Source organism: Bos grunniens, chromosome 4, assembly GCF_055505025.1.
Source record: "Bos grunniens cultivar Pamir isolate PY7600 chromosome 4, Bosgru_T2T1.0, whole genome shotgun sequence".
NCBI classification, from domain to species: Eukaryota; Metazoa; Chordata; class Mammalia; order Artiodactyla; family Bovidae; genus Bos; species Bos grunniens.
The window spans coordinates 111193333-111217475 of record NC_141168.1 but is presented as its reverse complement, the minus strand read 5'-3'; the positions used below and the strand labels follow the sequence as shown (position 1 = coordinate 111217475).

The following is a 24143-nucleotide window of genomic DNA, read 5'->3' as shown; positions in this document are numbered from 1 at the left end:
CTGGATGCTTGGGGCTAGTGCACTGGGACAACCCAGAGGGATGGTATGGGGAGGGAGGAGGGAGGAGGGTTCAGGATGGGGAACACATGTATACCTGTGGCGGATTCATTTTGATATTTGGCAAAACTAATACAATTATGTAAAGTTTTAAAAATAAAACCATTAAAAAGAAAAATAAATAAATAATTTTTTTAAAAAAATCTCTTTGAACTCTTGTTTAAAAAATAGGCTTCCAGATTCCACTATAGTCTCCCTCAATCAGAATGTTCAGGAGGAAAGTAACCGGAATTTGTATTTTTTAACAAGCACCTAGCTGACACAAATAAATAGTCTGGAACAGTAGGTCCCTGCTCTTGGTAAATTCTAAGGCCTCAATGTTCTGTGAACCTAAGGTGATGCAGATCCCTTTTAGTTGGACTTTGAGATGAAGAGATGTTTTCTGTCTCAGCAATTTCTAGATATCCATGTTCCATGAAATGCCAGACCCACCCACAAGTCCTTCAAAAGTCAGTAACAATGCATATTTAGCCATATAAGTCACCAGCTTTCTTTCTTACACTATTTCCTTTTCTTCACAACCAAATGGATAGGGAGTCCAACCACCTCATTAAATGTGAGTATCATTACAGGTTTTTCCAATGTAACTGTTTTTTTTTTTTAACAAAATACAACTTTCAACAGCAATTACACAGGTGAGGTCAGCTGGAGTCCTATAGAGTGAGATGGAATTTTGAAAGGATTCTGAAGTTCTTATTGTTGTTGCTGTTTTTGTTTAGTCGCTCAGTCATGTCTGACTCTTTTGTGATCCTATGGACTGTAGCCCACCAGACTCCTCCGTCCATGGGACTTCCCAGGCAAGAATACTGGAGTGGGTTGGCATTTCCTTCTCCAGAGGATCTTCTGACCCAGGGATTGAGCCTGTGTCTCCTGTGGCTCTTGCACTGGCAGGTGGGTTCTTCACCATTGAGCCACCAGGGAAGCCCTTTGGAAGTTCTTAAAAGATTGAAAACCTCTGTTCTAAACCTGAACTGTCCCTAGCTTCAGGGAGGCCCAGGGGAACTCCTGCTTGGCAGACCCACAGTCTGTGATCCACAGCCATGCTTGATGCATTTCCCAGCCACACAAACTGAGAAGGCAAATAACTGTGTCAACTGACCTACGTGGCAACAAATTTTGACTTTACTCAGCAAGCTGCAGCCTCTTGAAGGCTACCTACTGTGAGTAGTGATCAAGTGCTGGCATCACACAGGCCACAAGGTGGCCAAGGGGGTGTGCTGAGACAGATTAGGAGGCATCTCCCGTGACTGTGTTCCTCGCATAAACTCGGGTCCCGGCAGCTGCAAGTGTTGTCATTTGTTGTCTTTTTTCCCCAAAGGCCATTTTGTCTTATCTGATGTTGAAACTCTGCCACACAGCTTTAAACACTGAAGCACAGGAATGAGAAATTTGTTCTTGTCTCTTGCTATGCTTGACATTTCCACACTGATAAGGTACAGCTAAATATTGACTTTTGGTTAAGTTCAGATTAAGTGTCTGGTCCATGAGCATTGACTGTGAACCATTATCTTTCTTCTCCTTTTGGCACTGAGTTCTCTTATAAAAACAGAAAGGACAAAGGGAAAAACTGTTGCCTGAGGTGCTGTCATTAATTACCTGAAGATCTTTTCTATGCTGTGGTAGAAATTGTCATTAACTTTTGAGATATGGGGGCAGTTTTGTTGAAGATGGTACTGGTGAACATAAAGACACATTAAAAATCATATTTTTTATATTGTAGGTTATTCAAATATATCTTCCACTGAAGATTCATCCATATTTATCCATTGAAGAAAATGTCACCCAATTACCAATATAAGTACACAAACCAGATATCTGGCTGACTTTATCTACATGCTCAATGTTTATCACCGCCGTACTAAAATCAATAGGTGATGATCTCTGTGCTCAGTTTAGTCAACACAGATTCAATCTGGTGGGATAAGCTTCTCTTGACCATTCTACTTGGAACAGAGAGTTAAGAGAATTTCAAACAGCTGAGAGAGTCTCAAAGTATATTTTCTCCCAAAGGAGAATCTCAGCTTTGCATTGTCTACCAAAGGAGACTGTGGCAGGATAATCCTTGATTGGTTTCTCAAAATGCAACATTCCTAGTCCTCTGAATAGCATTTCCCTGTTACTCTACCAACTTAATAAATAGTTAAATCCTATCAGAATACCCTCCCCAAGTCAAATGCTCAGGCAAATCAACAGTTACTGGAAGCCACAAAGAGTCAAGGAATGGTCTCTGTTCCCAAGGAGTTGACAATTTATTTAGAAAGAAGATAATACAGAATTATTAACTAAAATAATGGTAGCAAAGCAGAAAATCATCAAGTTCACAGGAAACAACCCTCACTGTGGACGAGAATGGTGATTGAAGCTTTTATGAACAGATTAGCTCCGGATCCTGGGAGAATTTTGCTAGATGAAGGACAAAGGCATTCTAGGTTTTCTATAGACAGGATATTTTTATTGCATCCCACCCCACAAGACTAAAATATTTTATGTAAAGAAAGTGTTGTTTTAAGACCCAGGTGACCTGCTTGATTATTGGTTTTTAAGAAAAAAAGAAAACTAGACATTATTATCCTTGTTACTGCTTTGGTAAGGCATACATGAACCATATTATGTTGCTTATATTTGTTTTTGACCCATGAAAGCTGCAATTTAACATGATTTAACCACACATACACATGTGTGTTCAATGTAAAACTTCTCACCTTTTTTTGAGCAAAATCCCCTAGCTGTGTTAATTTTTAGTTCTATTAACATTTAGCAGGCAGTAATAAATTCTCAATAAGGCCAATTCTATCAACAATATTAATATGTATGACTATAAAGTCTGTTCTCAGTATCTATATAATGACCCTGACTTGCCAAAAAGAATATTTGATGATTCAAGTTGTGAATAATGAAACAAAGATTTTGATTCATATTCAGATGGACAGTTGTATCAGCCCCTCACCCTTAGGTATCCACACCAGCAATCTATAATACCAGCAATCAGGAATGAATGAAATTGAAGGTCTTGAGTCATCTCTCCACTGAATTTGTCATCCACGTGACAAGAGTACAAACAAACAGATACAAAAGTTTCAGATAATGAACATGAGATAAAATAAAATAATAAAATAGGCCACTGTCACGTACATGGACCTCAGAAGGAAGGGAAGCCCAAGGAAGTCTGGTAATGAGGTGCACATCACAGAAAGAAGGACGCACAGCAAATTTCTCCTGGTCTTCTCTACAGTGAAGGGAAGCCCATTCTGAGCTTCACATAGGGTACAGCTCCAAACTAGGCAAACCAAGGAAAAAGACTTAAGATTCCTAACACATATGACTCAGCCATCTGGATAACTGTCGACCCTAAAAATATTCGGCCTATTCCAGAAACCATGTTAGTACTAGTTCATAATCCATCTTGGGCTCTAAATCTATGTTAGATCAGAGTTGCTCACACTGGGGTAGGTTGACCCATTTGGGGAGACTGGCATATTCTCATTGGAATATATTTTTCAGGATTTGATACAGTATTCATTTCACTGATAAAGTAAGCATGTTCTAAATCAGCCGGGTAACCACACATAAACTGGAAATCCAGTTGAAATAGCATTCCAGCTGGAATTCCAGTTGAGGCTATTTCAAATCCTAAAAGATAATGCTGTGAAAGTGCTGCACGCAATACGCCAGCAAATTTGGAAAACGCAGCAGTGGCCACAGGACTGGAAAAGTTTTCATTCCAATCCCAAAGAAAGGCAATGCCAAAGAATACTCAAACTACTGCACAATTGCACTCATCTCACAAGCTAGCAAAGTAATGCTCAAAATTCTCCAAGCCAGTCTTCAACAGTATGTGAACCGTGGACTTCCAGATGTTCAAGCTGCTTTTAGAAAAGGGAGAGGAACCAGAGATCAAATTGCCAACATCTGTTGGATCATCGAAAAAGCAAGAGAGTTCCAGAAAAACATCTACTTCTGCTTTATTGACTATGCCAAAGCCTTTGACTGTGTGGATCACAATCAACTGTGGAAAATTCTGAAAGAGATGGGAATACCAGACCATCTCACCTGCCTCCTGAGAAATATGTATGCGGGTCAAGAAGCAACAGTCAGAACTGGACATGGAACAACAGACTGGTTCCAAATCAGGAAAGGAGTACGTCAAGCCTGTATATTGTCACTCTGCTTATTTAACTTATATGCAGAGTACGCCATGCGAAATGCCAGGCTGGATGAAGCACAAAGTGGAATCAAGATTGCTGGGAGAAATATCAATAACCTCAGATATGCAGATGACACCACCCTTATGGCAGAAAGCAAAGAAGAACTAAAGAGCCTCTTGATGAAAGTGAAAGAGGAGAGTGAAAAAGTTGGCTTAAAGTCAACATTCAGAAAACTAATATCATGGCATCCAGTCCCATCAATTCATGGGAAATAGATGCAGAAACAATGGAAACGGTGAGAGACTTTATTTTCTTGGGCTCCAAAATCACTGCAGATGGTGACTGCAGCCATGAAATTAAAAGATGTTTACTCCTTGGAAGAAAAGCTATGACCAACCTAGACAGCATATTAAAAAGCAGAGACATTACTTTGCCAACAAAGGTCAGTCTAGTCAAAGCTGTGGTTTTTCCAGTAATCATGTATGGATACGAGAGTTGGACTATAAAGAAAGCTGAGCGCGAAGAACTGATGCTTTTGACCTGTGATGTTGAGAAGACTCGAGAGTCCCTTGGACTGCAAGGAGATGCAACCAGTCCATCCTAAAGGAAATCAGTCCTGAATATTCACTGGAAGGACAGATGCTGAAGCTGAAACTCCAGCATTTTGGCCACCTGATGCAAAGACTCATTGGAAAAGACCCTGATGCTGGGAAAGATTGAAGGCAGGAGGAGAAGGGGACGACAGTGGATGAGATGGTTGGATGGCATCACTAACATGATGGACATGAGTTTGAGTAGGCTCTGGGAGTTGGTGATGGGCAGGGAAGCCTGGCATGCTCCAGTCCATAGGGTCATAAAGAGTCAGACATGACCGAGCAACTGAATTGAACTGAACCACACGTAACCAAATGCCTCCTCACAGGCCCAGTCTGTCTTTGTGTCTGCAATCAGGTTTGTGCCAAGTAGTCCTACTTTAATTGTCTTCAGCTAATTAACAATGTATAGAGATAGATTTCAGAAGCAAATGAGGCTTTTGCACCAACCGTGGGCCAGATGACTTCAGAGTGTGCTGGAGGAACAAAGGTGTTTCAGTGATTCAGAAAGAAGAGTGGTGAGAGAATCGCATCACCTTGTGACAGACGCCCAGTGGGAAAGGCAGATCAAGCCCAAAAGAAAAGGGCCACAGTCACTAACACTTCATATAACATTAAACTATGTAGGATAACAAAGTTTTTTTCCTTTGCAGAGGAGAGAGTTGTATGCAATTTTTACATTTGTTTTTATAAGAACAACAACCTATAATAAGAACTGAAAGTTCTAGAAGTTTATGTCTAGTTTTAGTTTGTATATATTTAAAGAGCATTTGAAATTAAAGGATTTAAATCAACAAGATGTAATACAGGAATTTTTAAGGGGTGCATAAAATGTGAAGAGTTTTAAATGTATGAAAAGATGCTTCTTTTCACTCATGAGATATGAAAATTAAAACCATAATGAGTTACCCTTTACCACCTTTTATAAAATTGCACACCTTTTCATTTACAGACTTATTACCTGCTCTGCTTATTATTTCTCCAGAGCATTTTCACTATCTAACATACCTTTATTTTGTTTATTTATTATTGTCTATCTTTTCCTCCAGTGCACCCCCAGAGTGGTTCATGCAGTCTTATTCGCTGTAGTATTTGTAGATAGGCAACAAAAGATGCCTAGAATGGTGCGTCCATGCTCAGTAGCTTTAGTTGTGTCCCACTCTTTGTGACCCTAAGGACTGTAGCCCGGCAGACTCCTCTGTCCATGGGATTCTCCAAGCAGGAATACTGGAGTGGGTTGCCATGCCCTCCTCCAGGGGATCTTTCTGACCTGGGGGTCAATCCCACATCTCCTGCATTGCAGATGGGTCCTTTACTACTGAGCCACCAAGAAGCCCACCTAGAATGGTACATGCCAAATAATGGACACTGCATTATTTGCTGAATGAATGAAGACCTATGATCTAGCCATTTCCCTTCGAGGCGCATACCCTAGAGAAATTCTCTCACTTGTGTACTAAGAAACAGGAGCAAAGCAGTACTGCTCGCCATATTAGGGAACTGGAAAAATCCTAACTGTCCTCAGTTAAGGAATGAAGCACACAGTGGTCTGATCATATGAGGGAAGTTAGCAATTAACAGGAATTACATTGGTTTCCATGGATAAAAATCAAAAGCATTGCTGGGAAAGAAAGAACAAAAAACTGCAGACAGATACATGTAGTAATATACAAATGCCTCATTAGAAAGTTCACATCAGAGCACAGATAGCCTCAGGACAGAAAGGAGATGAAAGAATTAACCTTTGATTATATTGTAATTTTTGCTTTAAATTTTTTTATCTGAACAAAAAATGGCAAATACTAATATATGTTAAATTTGAATAATGGGTACGTAGATGCCCCTGGAGAAGGAAATGGCAACCCACTCCAGTGTTCTTGCCCAGAGAATCCCTTGAACAGGGGAGCCTGGTGGGCTGCAGACCATGGGATCACAAGAGAGTTGGCCCTGACTTAGTGACTAGATAACAACAACAATACACAGGCGAATGTTATATTTTTCTCTGTATTTTTCTAATGCATAAATGTTTTCTAATTTTTAAAAAACATTTTAATACAAGTGAAAGTTACCATTAGTTTCTTTTCCTACATTCATAAGTAATTATAGCCCCCTCTATGATAATGATGACAAGGATGATGGTTCTTATCCCTTTTACTCTTCTCTTGTTTAAGTCCTTTTTAACAGCTACTATTTCATTTCTCTTTACATAATGCTTCTTTTCAAAAACCATTTGATATGGCTTACAACAAAAGATATGAATAACAATCTAGCAAGGTTTTAAAAAGTGATATATAAATAGGCTATCTATTAAAGTAAACATTGATGCCACCATTGAACTTCAAATATTGCTTCAAGCTGTTTGGAAGCTGAATGGCAAGCAAGTACACCAAGTAATTACTTAAGTATCATTGTTCACTGGGCTTTCCCAGTGGTTCAGCAGTAAAGAACCTGCCTGCCAATGCAAGAGACACAGGAGATGCAGGTTCCATCCCTGCATCAGGAAGATCCCCTGGAGAAAGGAATCACAACCCACTCCAATATTCTTGCCTGGGAAATCCCATGGACAGAGGAGACGGCAGGCTACAGTCCATGCGGTTGCAAAGGGTCAGACATGGCAGCAACTGAGCACACATTGTTTACTAGAGTACCCTGGGAAAGGCAAAGCTTTTCCTGGTATTAAGTTCTCAAAAAAAAAAAAAAAAAAAAAAAAAACCTCTCATCTATGACTTTTTTTTTTTTTTTTACTCTGCATTCAAATGGGTATATCTTTCCTTTTCTCCTTTGCTTTTCGCTTCTCTTTTTTTTTCACAGCTATTCATAAGGCCTCCTTAACCACTTTGACTTTTTGCATTTCTTTTTCTTGGGGATGGTCTTTTTTTTTTTTTTTTTTTACAGGGTTATCGTTACCATCTTTCTAAATTCCATATATATGCGTTAGTATACTGTATTGGTGTTTGCCCTTCTGGCTTACTTCACTCTGTATAATAGGCTCCAGTTTCATCCACCTCATTAGAACTGATTCAAATGTATTCTTTTTAATGGCTGAGTAATACTCCATTGTGTATATGTACCACAGCTTTCTTATCCATTCATCTGCTGATGGACATCTAGGTTGTTTCCATGTCCTGGCTATTATAAACAGTGCTGCGATGAACATTGGGGTACACGTGTCTCTTTCCCTTCTGGTCTCCTCAGTGTGTATGCCCAGCAGTGGGATTGCTGGATCATAAGGCAGTTCTATTTCCAGTTTTTTAAGGAATCTCCACACTGTTCTCCATAGTGGCTGTACTAGTTTGCATTCCCACCAACAGTGTAAGAGGGTTCCCTTTTCTCCACACCCTCTCCAGCATTTATTATTTGTAGACTTTTGGATCGCAGCCATTCTGACTGGTGTGAAATGGTATCTCATAGTGGTTTTGATTTGCATTTCTCTGATAATGAGTGATGTTGAGCATCTTTTCATGTGTTTGTTAGCCATCTGTGTGACATCTTTGGAGAAATGTCTATTTAGTTCTTTGGCCCATTTTTTGATTGGGTCATTTATTTTTCTGGAGTTGAGCTGTAGGAGTTGCTTATATATTTTTGAGATTAGTTGTTTGTCGGTTGCTTCATTTGCTATTATTTTCTCCCATTCTGAAGGCTGTCTTTTCACCTTGCTAATAGTTTCCTTTGATGTGCAGAAGCTTTTAAGTTTAATTAGGTCCCATTTGTTTATTTTTGCTTTTATTTCCAATATTCTGGGAGGTGGGTCATAGAGGATCCTGCTGTGATGTATGTCAGAGAGTGTTTTGCCTATGTTCTCCTCTAGGAGTTTTATAGTTTCTGGTCTTACGTTGAGATCTTTAATCCATTTTGAGTTTATTTTTGTGTATGGTGTTAGAAAGTGTTCTAGTTTCATTCTTTTACAAGTGGTTGACCAGATTTCCCAGCACCACTTGTTAAAGAGATTGTCTTTAATCCATTGTATATTCTTGCCTCCTTTGTCAAAGATAAGGTGTCCATATGTGCGTGGATTTATCTCTGGGCTTTCTATTTTGTTCCATTGATCTATATTTCTGTCTTTGTGCCAGTACCATACTGTCTTGATAACTGTGGCTTTGTAGTAGAGCCTGAAGTCAGGTAGGTTGATTCCTCCAGTTCCATTTTTCTTTCTCAAGATAGCTTTGGCTATTCGAGGTTTTTTGTATTTCCATACAAATTGTGAAATTATTTGTTCTAGCTCTGTGAAGAATACCGTTGGTAGCTTGATAGGGATTGCATTGAATCTATAAATTGCTTTGGGTAGTATACTCATTTTCACTATATTGATTCTTCCAATCCATGAACATGGTATATTTCTCCATCTATTAGTGTCCTCTTTGATTTCTTTCACCAGTGTTTTATAGTTTTCTATATATAGGTCTTTAGTTTCTTTAGGTAGATATATTCCTAAGTATTTTATTCTTTCCGTTGCAATGGTGAATGGAATTGTTTCCTTAATTTCTCTTTCTGTTTTCTCATTATTAGTGTATAGGAATGCAAGGGATTTCTGTGTCTTGAGTTTTATATCCTGCAACTTTACTATAGTCATTGATTAGTTCTAGTAATTTTCTGGTGGAGTCTTTAGGGTTTTCTATGTAGAGGATCATGTCATCTGCAAATAGTGAGAGTTTTACTTCTTCTTTTCCAATTTGGATTCCTTTTATTTCTTTTTCTGCTCTGATTGCTGTGGCCAAAACTTCCAAAACTATGTTGAATAGTAATGGTGAAAGTGGGCACCCTTGTCTTGTTCCTGACTTTAGAGGAAATGCTTTCAATTTTTCACCATTGAGGATAATGTTTGCTGTGGGTTTGTCATATATAGCTTTTATTATGTTGAGGTATGTTCCTTCTATTCCTGCTTTCTGGAGAGTTTTTAATGATAGTGAAATTGATCCAAAATCTTGAAATTAAAATGGAATCACAGATAAATAGCTTGGAGACAAGGATTGAGAAGATGCAAGAAAGGTTTAACAAGGACCTAGAAGAAATAAAAAAGAGTCAATATATAATGAATAATGCAATAAATGAAATTAAAAACACTCTGGAGGCAACAAATAGTAGAATAACAGAGGCAGAAGATAGGATTCGTGAATTAGAAGATAGAATGGTAGAAATAAATGAATCAGAGAGAATAAAAGAAAAACGAATTAAAAGAAATGAGGACAATCTCAGAGACCTCCAGGACAATATTAAACGCTACAACATTCGAATCATAGGGGTTCCAGAAGAAGAAGACAAAAAGAAAGACCATGAGAAAATACTTGAGGAGATAATAGTTGAAAACTTCCCTAAACTGGGGAAGGAAATAATCACCCAAGTCCAAGAAACCCAGAGAATGCCAAACAGGATAAACTCAAGGTGAAACACCCCAAGACACATATTAATCAAATTAACAAAGATCAAACACAAAGAACAAATATTAAAAGCAGCAAGGGAAAAACAACAAATAACACACAAGGGAATTCCCATAAGGATAACAGCTGATCTTTCAATAGAAACTCTTCAAGCCAGGAGGGAATGGCAAGACATACTTTAAATGATGAAAGAAAATAACCTACAGCCCAGATTATTGTACCCAGCAAGGATTTCATTCAAGTATGAAGGAGAAATCAAAAGCTTCTCAGACAAGCAAAAGCTGAGAGAATTCTGCACCACCAAACCAGCTCTCCAACAAATACTAAAGGATATTCTCTAGACAGGAAACACAAAAATGGTGTATAAATTTGAACCCCAAACAATAAAGTAAATGGCAACGGGATCATACTTATCAGTAATTACCTTAAACGTAAATGGGTTGAATGCCCCAACCAAAAGACAAAGACTGGCTGAATGGATACAAAAACAAGACCCCTACATATGTTGTCTACAGGAGACCCACCTCAAAACAGGGGACACATACAGACTGAAAGTGAAGGGCTGGAAAAAGATTTTCCATGCAAATAGGGACCAAAAGAAAGCAGGAGTAGCAATACTCATATCAGATAAAATAGACTTTAAAACAAAGGCTGTGAAAACAGACAAAGAAGGTCACTACATAATGATCAAAGGATCAATCCAAGAAGAAGATATAACAATTATAAATATATATGCACCCAACACGGGAGCACCGCAGTATGTAAGACAAATGCTAACAAGTATGAAAGGAGAAATTAACAATAACATAATAATAGTGGGAGACTTTAATACCCCACTTACACCTATGGATAGATCAACTAAACAGAAAATTAACAAGGAAACACAAACGTTAAACGATACAATAGACCAGTTAGACCTAATTGATATCTATAGGACATTTCATCCCAAAACAATGAACTTCACCTTTTTCTCAAGCGCACATGGAACCTTCTCCAGGATAGATCACATCCTGGGCCATAAAGCTAGCCTTGATAAATTCAAAAAAATAGAAATCATTCCAAGCATCTTTTCTGACCACAATGCAGTAAGATTAGATCTCAATTACAGGAGAAAAACTATGAAAAATTCCAACATATGGAGGATGAACAACACCCTGCTGAATAACCAACAAATCACAGAAGAAATCAAAAAAGAAATCAAAATTTGCATAGAAACGAATGAAAATGAAAACACAACAACCCAAAACCTGTGGGACACAGTAAAAGCAGTCCTAAGGGGAAAGTTCATAGCAATACAGGCACACCTCAAGAAACAAGAACAAAGTCAAATAAATAACCTAACTCTACACCTAAAGCAACTAGAAAAGGAAGAAATGAAGAACCCCAGGGTTAGTAGAAGGAAAGAAATCTTAAAAATTAGAGCAGAAATAAATGCAAAAGAAACAAAAGAGACCATAGCAAAAATCAACAAAGCCAAAAGCTGGTTCTTTGAAAGGATAAATAAAATTGATAAACCATTACCCAGACTCATCAAGAAACAAAGGGAGAAAAATCAAATCAACAAAATTAGAAACGAAAATGGAGAGATCACAACAGACAACACAGAAATACAAAGGATCATAAGAGACTATTATCAACAATTATATGCCAATAAAATGGACAACGGGGAAGAAATAGACAAATTCTTAGAAAAGTACAACTTTCCAAAACTCGACCAGGAAGAAATAGAAAACCTTAACAGACCCATCACAAGCACGGAAATCGAAACTGTAATCAAAAATCTTCCAGCAAACAAAAGCCCAGGTCCAGATGGCTTCACAGCTGAATTCTACCAAAAATTTAGAGAAGAGCTAACACCTATCCTGCTCAAACTCTTCCAGAAAATTGCAGAGGAAGGTAAACTTCCAAACTCATTCTATGAGGCCACCATCACCCTAATACCAAAACCTGACAAAGATCCCACAAAAAAAGAAAACTACAGGCCAATATCACTGATGAACATAGATGCAAAAATCCTAAACAAAATTCTAGCAATCAGAATCCAACAACACATTAAAAAAATCATACACCATGACCAAGTGGGCTTTATCCCAGGGATGCAAGGATTCTTCAATATCCGCAAATCAATCAATGTAATACACCACATTAACAAATTGAAAAACAAAAACCATATGATTATCTCAATAGATGCAGAGAAAGCTTTTGACAAAATTAAACACCCATTTATCATCTATGACTTTATATAGGGAACCCTAAGTGTTCTCAAGAGCATTTTCACTAAAATCAAGAGTTGATTTCATATGCCTTTTCTTGTAACAACTTTCTTAAAAAGCTGAGGACATAATGTATTGGTATGGTTCATGGAAGGGTATTCATTCTTTAGAAGCTAAAGTAACATATGCTTTCAGTCATCTAACTAAATCCAAAGATAAAATATGCAAGTGGGTAGGCAGGGAGCATGTCTCTTAGATAACTGTTCCTAAATATAATTTCCCTTAGACAAGCTATTGATAGATGGAAACCAAACATCCATCAATTGAAGATTATAGTCACAGACCTGGACCCGTTAACTGTTATTGAGCAAGCGTGGGAAGCTTTATTAAGGATCACTTGCCTCTTTTTAAAAATAACTTTCAAAAGAAAAGTATAAAATAAAGCACGGATTCATCACAGGCTTCAACTGAGAGCTACTTTTTCTTTTCAATTTGTCTAAGTCTAAAAGAAATGCTATTTTGAGTTTTAAGTCCAGATTTGGCAGACGAAGGGTGACACAGGCCCGGGGACCCTGTGGTTTACTGGTAATTCTTCTGTATCTTTTCTAATGCCTGTAGTGTAGAGATATATTGCAGGGATTTAGCCATGGGTCAGTCCCAAGGAAAGACTGTAATTGAAGACCCATTTATCCATTGACTATTTCTGCTGCTACCAGCAAAATACAGGAAGACAACTAATATCCAACAACACTGAACTTAAGGTAGAAAATCAGCTAGAGCTATAAAGAGCCTGTAGTAGTAATAACCATTCCTTCCATTTGCATCACCCTTTTATGCATGGTCTCATCTAATCCTCACAACAATGCTATCAGATGGTTAATATTAACAGTAAAGAAAATTAACAATAATGACACTGAAGTTTACAGCAACTTGTGCAAACTGATGCAAATCACACAGCTGGTCAACAGCACACTTGGGACTTGAACTTGGTAAGTCTTGACTGCAAATCCAGGCTCCTTGCAGTAGCCATGACTTGGTAAGAGAACCAAGGTGCAAGACTACTTCCCCTTCTTTTCCAAGGACAAAGCTTTGTGGTCTTCATCCCATCTGTCACGTAACTGGGAGGATCATGACGGAAGTCTCTCTATAGATCTTTCCTACACCATCCCTCTCTGACAGAATTATAAAGTTTCCACAGAATCACATCATCTCTGAGACATGAAAACCACCTCCAGAGAGAGAGTTTCCACTGGGAAGATTTTTCAGCGTTAGTTGAATTGGAATTAATAAAACCAGAAATGAGAACAGACACCCATCTAAAAGATGACAGGCGATCACATCCTGAGTGATATGTGAAAGAGATGCTCTCCTTTCAGAAATGAAATTCATAGTTTTAATGAGTTCACTAGCAGATTCAAAAAGACTGTTTTCATACAGAAGTTATGTTTTCCTTTTGACCTTGTTTCTCCTACATTTGGAGCTCAGTGTTGTGAGATAAAATTAATTTCTTCGAATACGGAATTTAGCTTAAAGCTTATTTAATAAAAAAGGGTAGTCTAAAAATAATAGGGCCTTGCAGATGTGAGTTGACCATATTTTCAACCTCTCTAGTCTAAAGCTACTCTCGACAGGCAGAAGGAGCCAGGCGGATGGCTGCCCTTGCTAAAGCGACGTGGGAAGGCCCCAGGGCTCAGTGCACAATGTAAGCAAGACATTCTTTTCCACAAGTGTCAGAATCACTTGCCTTCAAATACCAGAGCAGTGCAGCTAGGGGGCTGTGGGAGCCTGAGGCCCAGAAGTATATTAAGTAGCTTGCCTCATGTTAAACCAGAGTTGACCTCCATTTATCCAAATGCATAGGTCATACTATTCTGTGCTCCCTCTCCCAAAATTCACTTTGTTTTCTTTCTTTCATTCAAACTGACTAATAGGCATCCTAATTCAATACATACCAGATTTCAACAGTATCTAAACCTCTCCTGGGTAAACAAGTGTCTGTTTTAAATCAGTCATCATAAATATGACTCTTTAAGGTAATATTGTTCTGAAAAAAAGAATGCCCTGCTATTAGAACAATACAGGTTTCCATAAAAATTAGAGCAATTACTCAACTACAATCAGTTATATGGCATCTTCAATTATAAAACAGAAAGGAGACTGAATCACTGAAGTAAGAGGTAGAAACAGTACAGTTAGTGTGGGTTTATCCAGAAGTGTCCGTGCTTGATGAGGATGACATGACTGGTGGGGAGTGAAAAACTCAGACACAACAGGAGGAAGAATTCTCTGCTGGAAGAGTGCACTTCTCTGTCTTCATCTCATAGCCTGAGGCTAATATCAGGAGGACTCATAAAAGAAAACCCATCTTTCTCAGCGATGATTTATATCTTCCAGAGCAGGAGAACCAGTGCTGAGATCAATGAAACAACTTGCCTGAACAACCATAGCAGACGTCTAATTTAGTGCTAACAGTGTTGGTTAGTGACAGCCAGAAGCCTGTTATTTGTCAAATTTAAGGGTGAGCATCATTTTAATTAATACCTTCTTTCTTCTCTAGGGCCTGCTAAAAGTCCTTTAGGATTAGATAGTAAAATCAAGGAGTTGCAGGGAGGGGTCAATTCCTACACAGCAAAGCATCACAGTAAGTGTTCAAGGAATCAGTGTTATTATCTGACAGCTCCACCAAGAAGGGAAACCTGTGGCATCACAAATTCCCCAATATAGAGGAAGTTGCCTAACTCTTTCTGGACTTTACCACTTTTCTCCCTCGGATAAGCAATAGAATAGTCACAGCGCAGGTTCAGGGTCTTAGATTTCAAAGATGTCACCCCCTCAAGACAGTAATCCTATCAGATGCAGTCATTCATTCAAGAAATACTTTTAATGCACCATACCAGACTCTATCCTGGCATGCTGAACAAGACAGAGCAGAACCCCATCTCATGAAGGTAACAGTTTACAGGGTGAGACTGTGTACAAGTAAACTCACCAGTAATTACAGATTTTTGAGACTGTTTATGAAGGAAACCAATAGTTGCTAGGACAGAAAACAACACAGGGCAGAGGGAAATCCAACCAACCACAAATAGGGAGGTCAGGCAAATCCTCTCTGGAAAGATGACAATTAAGCTGACTCCTGAAAAAGAAGAAATTTTCTATGCAAGATGAAGAAACACTATTCTAGTCAGAGGAAACAGACAGTTTAAAAGACTCTGTAAGGGTAAATATCTGGATTGAAGTGAGGAGAGGAAAGAAGATAAAGTCAAAGACACAGGCAGAGGTCAGATAATGCATCCCTGTTGACCATGATAAGGAGTCTGGATTTTACCTTAAAAGTAATGGGAAGACTTTCAGCAGAGGGGTGATAGGATGTGATTTACCGTGAAAAGGGTACTCTATCATATACCACCTCCTACAGCATAGGAATGTCCCTGGATAAACTGGCAAGCTCAGTTCCAGTTGCTTTAGAATCTTTAGATTCCTCATGGCCCACGTGATCACCATTTTTTCTAAAAAATGTGCCTAACAACTCATCCTGTAATAACAGTAGACACAGCAGTAGTAGTAGCGGCAGCGGCAGGTAATCACTGTTAAGTGTCTTCTGCATGAAAAGCACCATTTAAAGATATTTTACATGTATTAGTTTGTCTAATCCTCACAGCAATCCAATGAAGTAGGTTTGATTTTATCCTTATTTTATAGATGAGAAAACTTAAGTAACTTGTGAAACAAGTAAACACTTTCTGTTTCAATGGTTTCTGTTCTTATTTTTATTAATTCCTTCCTCCTACTTTCTTTAGATTTAATTTGATCTTTTTTTCTCTAGATTCCTGAGATTACAAAATAGACTGTCAACCTTTCTACTTTCCTACCATATGCATTAATTTTCCTCCAAGCGCTGTTGTAGATGCATCTACAAGTCTTGGTAGGTTTTTGCTGCTGTTATAATTCAGCTCAAAATGTTTTCTAATATTAATTTAAATTTCTTCTTTGATCCAAGATGTATCAAGAAGTGTTCTACCAGGAGATCAAAATGGCAGAGTAGGAGGATACCAGGCTAACCAACTCTCATGAATATATCAAAACTACAACTATATATAGACAGACTCTTGCTAAAATTGCCCTGGGGACTAGCAGAACATGTCTACAAACAAGGCTGTGAAGATTCACGTTCAGTCTGGGAGTAAGGGAGGAGAGGCAATCTGTGTGTCGGCACCCACGCCCCTGGCAGGGAGCACAGAAGAGGAGGGGAATATCACAGATTAGAGGACCCCCCTGGGGAGGGAGGGATTTAAGCCACATATTAGGTATCCCAGTCCTGGGGTCCACATCTGGAAGATGAGTCCTCTTAGCGGGCGGGAAAACCTGTGGGGCTTACTGAAGGGCTACAAGTAACCGAGACTCCGCTCTTGAAGAGAATGCACACACACTTGCTTCCTCCCAGTAACACTCTGGCTTGTGTGCTGGGACCACCCCCGTGCACTCCCCAGGCCATGCTGAGTTATTGCTCCAGGCCCTGTGCTCTGATGCTGTTCTCCACTAAGGGAGAGACGAATATTGCCCATAAGAGTGCACACACGAGGAGGAAAGAGAGCCAGCTCGGACTCTGGCCCTGCTTATGACCAGAGTGGAGGATGCCATTTCGAGCTTGCACACCCTGCACACACTTCAAAGGACAGAGGCCATCATCGCGGGTGCACTCATACACACTTGGGAGCCGGCCGGGCCAGGACTGTGGTATAGCACCAACCCCTCCAGCCTCTAAGCTGTTCTTATCTTTATTAATTCCTTCCTCCTACTTTCTTTAGATTTAATTTGATCTTTTTTTCTCTAGATTCAGAGGTTTAGAGCCCAAGCCCGCCTCTAAGCAAGGCACACACACTGGGGGAAAAGTGAAACCAGCTCAGAGGTGTAGTCCCATGCCCTCAGGTCCCAGCCACATCCCAAACCAATGCAGAGACCCATGAGAGATCCAACTCCCCAAGGGCTCCTATTCCAGCCCCGCAGTGCTAACTCCTGGCCCTCAATAGGGTTTGTTGTTGCTGTTGTTCAGTGGCTAAGTTGGGTCCCACTCTTTGCAACCCCACAGAATATAATACACCAGGCTTCCCTGTCCTTCACTATCTCCCAGAGTTTGCTCAAGTTCATGTCTTTGAGTCAGTGATGCTATCTAACCATGTCATCCTCTGTTGTCCCCTTCTCCTTTTGTCTTCAATCTTTCCCAGCATCAGGGTCTTTTCCAGTGAGTCAGCTCTTCACATCATGTGGCCAAAGTATTGGAGCTTCAGCAACAGTCCTTCCCAATGAATCCAATGAATATTCAGGACTGATTTCCTTCAGGATGGACTGGTTTAATCTCCTTACTGTCCAAGGGACCCTCAAGAGTCTTCTCCAACACCACCATGCGAAAGCATCAGGGTACTGATGGCCATTAAGCACAGGAGAAACCCTGGCTTGCAGCTGGCTCTGGCTGTAGTTCCTCCAGCTCTAACTCTAACCCCACCAAGATGTTGGCTTGGAGCACACCTCAGAGGAAGATGCAGACCATGCTCACTTCAGGTCCAGGTGCCCATCACAGCCACTGGGCACACGCAGACATGCAGGGATGCTCCCACAGAGGGCACGACCTCAAGGCGGGGCAAGGTAACTGTTCCACTTAATTTTACAGAGACAGAGAAAGTAAAACAAAATAAGAAGACAGAGGAATATGATTCAAATTAAAGAACAAGAAAAAAAAAAAATACCTGAGGAAGAAAATCTAATGAAACAGAGATAAATAATCTACCTGATAAAAATTCAAAGCAATAGTAATAAGAATACTAATTGAACAGAGAAAAGAATAGTTGAACACAGTGATAATTCTAATAAAGAACTATAAAAAATAAATAACTGGCCAGAACTGAAGAATATAGTAATTAAGATGAAAATATACTAGAGGAAATTAAAAGTGGTTAGGTGATACAGAAACAGTCTGGAAGATAGAATAATGGAAATCACCCAATAAGAGCAAAAACAAAAACAATTTTCTTAAAATGAGAATAGCATAAGGGACCTCTGAGACAATATCAAGCATAACAACATACACATTATTGGAGTCCCAGAAGAAGAGAGAATAGGGTTGAAAGTGTATTTGATGAAATTATGGCTGAAAATTTCCCAAACATAAAAAAGGACACATCAAGGTATAGGAGTTACAGAGCCCCAAACAAGATGAACCCAAAGAGACCCACACAAAGAAATATCATAATTAAAATGACAAAAGTTACAGAGAAAATTCTAAAGGTAACAAGAGAAAAAAAAGAGTAACATACAAGGGCACCCCAAAAGGTTTTCAGCAGATATTTCGGGAGAAACTGTGTGGGCAAGACGGGAGTGGCATGATGTATTTAAAGTGCTGAAAGGAAAAGCCTATAACCTAGGATACACCACCTAGCAAGGTTATCATTCAGCACTGAAGGAGCAATAAAGAGCTTCTCAAACAAGCAAAACTTAAAATACTTCATCAGTACTAAACCCACCTTAAAAGAAGTGTTAAAAGTTCGTCTTTAAGTGAAAAAAAAAAGGCCACAAGATGAAATAGGAAATTATAGGAACGGAATAATCCCACTGGTAAAGGCAAATATATAGGGAAGGCTATGCATCGACCCCTTAAATAAGTTAGTATGAAGACTAAAAGACAAAAATAATAAAATCAACTATAATTACAGCAAACAGTTAAGGGACAGACAAAAAAGGTGTAAAATATGACATCAAAAACACAAAACACGGGGGGAGCAAAAAATGTAGCTTTAGAATCCACTTGACTGACAGTTGACTGACAATATATGCCTTTTAGCTGGAGTGCTTAGTCCAGTTACATTTAATATAATTACTGATATACTAGGTTTAGGTTATCTTTTGATATTTTCCCCTTCTGTCTTTTGTCCTTTATTCTGCCTTCTCTGCCTTCTTTTGGACTAATCAAGTATGCTTTTGTCGCTACTTTTGTTGTTTAGTCACTTACTCATATTTAGCTCCTCTACTGGCTTTGTATATTATTCATTTGATGGCTGACATAGAAACTGCAATATGTCTTTTCTTCCTTCATCACAGCTCATGACTGCGACAGGGCAAAGCACAGCACAGCTCCCTGTCTCTAGCGCACTTCAGTACTAGTGTTTATGTCTTCCAAAATATCATGTGATGTTTTCATCAACATATAGCAATTAAGTGTATGACTTTTTTCTGAGTTTTGTTTTTCCAGATAATTCCATTAATCATAGATTCCCATAAGTTTTTAAGAAAATCCTTTCTGATTTCTTCATGCAAGATATTATAGACATTTGCTTCATCAAGTCATCTTGCTTACATTACAGGTGTTGCATTCTTTTTCTGACACAAATACCATGTTTCCATCATGATTTACTGCAAAAAGGAAACCATCTAATGTCTGAAGTAAAAGCGATAAGGAGTCAGCCCTTAGTATCAGTAACTCCCTGTCCCGTAGATACATCAGCTTTCTGAACATCATCTTAATAATTCTTGAATGATTATACACTGAACTCACACTTTACCATGGCCTTACTAATGCACCAGACTTAGAGCAACCTTTTTCCCGCTTCTTGCCCTTTGTGCTACTCCCACCATATATTTTACTTCCACATGTTATAAGACCCAGAGACATTCTTACCATCATCACTGTGTAGTCAATGTTCTTTATGTTTACTTGTTCTGGTGGGCTTCATTCCTTCCTATAATTTTGTGCTTCATCATGAATCATTTTCCTTCTTGTGTTTCTTCTCATATATATACAAATTCTCTGAGTTTGTTTTTCTTTTGGAAAGTCTTTGTTTCATTATTAGTCTCCAGTATAGAAAAAAGGAAAACTGCATTGATATTGCAACGGACTGTAGACAATTGTGAATGCTAAGCTGAAGGATAAGTATTTTACTGAATAGGTAATGAAGAGCCCTAAAGAAGGCTGAGCACTAAAGAATTGATGCTTTCAAATTGTGGTGCTGGAAAAGACTCTTGAGGGTCCCTTGGACAGCAAAGCAATCAAATAAGTCAATCCTAAAGGAAATCAACCCTGAATATTCATTGGAAGGACTGATACTGAAGCTGAAGCTTCAATACTTTGGCCACCTGATGCGAAGAGCTGATTCATTGAAAAAGACCCTGTGCTGGGAAAGAATGAACGCAAAAAGGAGAAGATGGCAGCAGAGGATGAGACTGTTAGATAGCGTCACCGACTCAATGGATGTAAATGTGAGCAAACTCTGGGAGATAGTGAAGGACAGGAAAGCCTGGCGTTCTACCGTCCATAAGATCACAAAGAGTCAGGCATGACATAGCGACTAAACAACAACAAATGAAGAGACAGATGCTAAATTAGGCCATGCCAACTAAAACGGACTGGAATGGGTGAATTTAACTCAGATGACCGTTATATCTACTGCTGTGGGCAGGAATCCCTTAGAAGAAATGGAGTAGCCACTGTGGTCAACAAAAGAGTCCAAAATGCGGTACTCGGATGCAATCTCAAAAATGACAGGATGATCTCTGTTCGTTTCCAAGGCAAACCATTCAATATCATGGGAATCCAAGCCTATGCCCCAACCAGTAATGCTGAAGAAGCTGAAGTTGAACGCTTCTATGAAGACGTACAAGACCTTTTAGAACTAACACCCAAAAAAGATGTCCTTTTAATTATAGGGTACTGGAATGCAAAAGTAGGAAGTCAAGAAACACCTGGAGTAACAAGCAAATTTGGCCTTGGAATATAGCATGAAGGAGGGCAAAGACTAATAGAGTTTTCCCAAGAGAACGCACTGCCATAGCAAACACCCTCTTCCAACAACACAAGAGAAGACTCTACACATGGACATCATCAGATGGTCAACACCGAAATCAGCTTGATTATGTTCTTTGCAGTCAAAGATGGAGAAGCTCTATACAGTCAGCAAAAACAAGACTGGGAGCTGACTGTGGCTCAGATCATGAACTCCTTATTGCCAAATTCAGACTTAAATTGAAGAAAGTAGGGAAAACCACTAGACCATTTACATATGACCTAAATCAAATCCCTTATGATTATACAATGGAAGTGAGAAATAGATTTAAGGGACTAGATCTGATAGAGTGCCTAATGAACTATGGACAGAGGTTCGTGGCATTGTACAGGAGACAGGGGTCAAGACCATCCCCATGGAAGAGAAATGCAAAAAAGCAAAATGGCTGTCTGGGGAGGCCTTACAAATAGCTGTGAAAAGAAGAGAAGCAAAAAGCAAAGGAGAAAAGGAAAGATATACCCTTTTGAATGCAGAGTTCCAAAGAATGGCAAGGAGAGATAAGAGATCCTTCCTCAGTGATCAATGCAAAGAAATAGAGGAAAACAACAGAATGGGGAAGACTAGAGATCTCTTCAAGAAAATTAGACATACCAAGGGAACATTTCATGCAAAGATGGGCTCGATAAAGGACAGAAATGGTATGGACCTAACAGAAGCATAAGATATTAAGAAGAAGTGACAAGAATACACAGAAGAACTGTACAAAAAAGAGCTTCACAATGAAGATAATCACGATGGTGTGATCACTGACCTAGAGCCAGACATCCTGGAACGTGAAGTCAAGTGGGCCTTAGGAAGCATCACTATGAGCAAAGCTAGTGGAGGTGATGGAATTCCAGTTGAGCTATTTCAAATCCTAAAATATGATGCTGTGAAAGTACTGCACTCAATATGCCAGCAAATGTGGAAAACTCAGGAGTGTCCACAGGATTGGAAAAGGTCAGTTTCCATTCCAATCCCAAAGAAAGGCAATGCCAAAGAATGCTCAAACTACTGCACAATTGCACTCATCTCACACGCTAGTAAAGTAATGCTCAAAATTCTTCAAGCCAGGCTTCAGCAATACGTGAACCATGAACTTCCAGATGTTCAAGCTGGTTTTAGAAAAGGCAGAGGAACCAGAGATCAAATTGCCAACATCTGCTGGATCATCGAAGAAGCAAGAGAGTTCCAGAAAAACATCGATTTCTGCTTGATTGACTAAGCCAAAGCCTCTGACTGTGTGGATCACAATAAACTGTGGAAAATTCTGAAAGAGATGGGAATACCAGACCATCTGACCTGCCTCTTGAGAAACCTATATGCAGGTCAGGAAGCAACAGTTAGAACTGGACATGGAACAACAGACTGGTTCCAAATAGGAAAAGGAGTACGTCAAGGCTGTATATTGTCACCCTGCTTATTTAACTTATATGCAGAGTACATCATGAGAAATGCTGGGCTGGAAGAAGCACAAGCTGGAATCAAGGTTGCCGGGAGAAATATCAATAACCTCAGATATGCAGATGACACCACCCTGATGGCAGAAAGTGAAGAAGAACTAAAGAGCCTCTTGATGAAAGTGAAAGAGGAGAGTGAAAAAGTTGGCTTAAAGCTCAACATTCAGAAAACGAAGATCAAGGCATCCGGTCCCATCACTTCATGGGAAATAGATGGGGAAACAGTGGAAACAGTGTCAGACTTTATTTTTTGGGGCTCCAAAATCACTGCAGATGGTGACTGCAGCCATGAAATTAAAAGACGCTTACTCCTTGGAAATTTATGACCATCCTAGATAGCATATTCAAAAGCAGAGACATTACTTTGCCAACAAAGGTCCGCCTAGTCAAGGCTATGGTTTTTCCAGTGGTCATGTATGGATGTGAGAGTTGGACTGTGAAGAAAGCTGAGCGCCGAAGAATTGATGCTTTTGAACTGTGGTGTTGGAGAAGACTCTTGAGAGTCCCTTGGACTGCAAGGAGATCCAACCAGTCCATTCTAAAGTAGATCAGCCCTGGGATTTCTTTGGAAGGAATGATGCTAAAGCTGAAACTCCAGTACTTTGGCCACCTCATGTGAACAGTTGACTCATTGGAAAAGACTCTGATTGGGGGCAGGAGGAGAAGGGGACGCCAGAGGATGAGATGGCTGGATGGCATCACTGACTCAATGGACGTGAGTTTGAGTGAACTCTGGGAGTTGGTGATGGACAGGGAGGCCTGGCGTGCTGCAATTCTTGGGGTCACAAAGAGTCGGACACGACTGAGCGACTGAACTGAACTGAACTGAACTGATGCTGTGCTTAGTTGCTCAGTCATGGCTAACTCTTTGTGACCCCCATGGACTGTTGCCTGCAGGCTCCTCTGTCCATGGGATTCTCCAGGCAAGAATACTGGAGTCGGTTGCCATGCCCTTCTCCAGGTGATCTTCCCAACCCAGGGATGGAACCCATACCTCCTACATTGCAGGCAGATTCTTTACCACCTTAGGCATGAGGGAAGCCCAAGAATACTGGAGTGGGTAAACTATCCCTTCTCCAGGGGTCTTCCCAGCCCAGGAATCAAACAGGGTTCTCCTGCATTGAAGGCAGATTCTTTACCATCTGAGCTACCAGAGAAGCCCAAATTAGGACATACAACAAGCTTTATGGTAAGTTACTGGCCTATTTAGTGGACAGAGAAACTAGAAGTAGGAAGACCAATTAGAAGGTTATCAAAAGCTATAGTAAGGATGCAAACTTTTGAAGGGGTCACCACAGGACTAGAAAAAAGTGAGCAAATCAAAGAGATGATGATAAGGAAGAATAGGTATGATTTAAGAACTACGTGGATATGGACAAACAAGAGAAAATGGCCAGTGAAACGATTCTCAGACGTCAACGCCAGTAACTAATAACTGCTGGTATTAACCAGTAAGTTAAAAGGAAAACTCAGATTGTCAAGGGAGATGA

The 24143-nt window shown here is 39.6% G+C and overlaps 1 long non-coding RNA gene across 5 annotated transcripts in view; it reads right to left on the bottom strand.

Annotated features, from left to right (window-relative positions):
• Nucleotides 1-24143, bottom strand: part of LOC147374697 (uncharacterized) — a 502498-nt gene that overhangs the window by 471175 nt on the left and 7180 nt on the right. The window contains exon 1 of one of the 5 annotated variants that reach the window (XR_015163026.1): nucleotides 3190-3334. The exons of 3 other annotated variants lie outside the window; for them this stretch is intronic. This is a non-coding gene — a long non-coding RNA (uncharacterized LOC147374697). Of the gene's footprint in view, nucleotides 1-3189; nucleotides 3335-24143 lie in introns of those variants that run through there. One more of the 5 variants, XR_015163029.1, reaches the window with a different exon arrangement.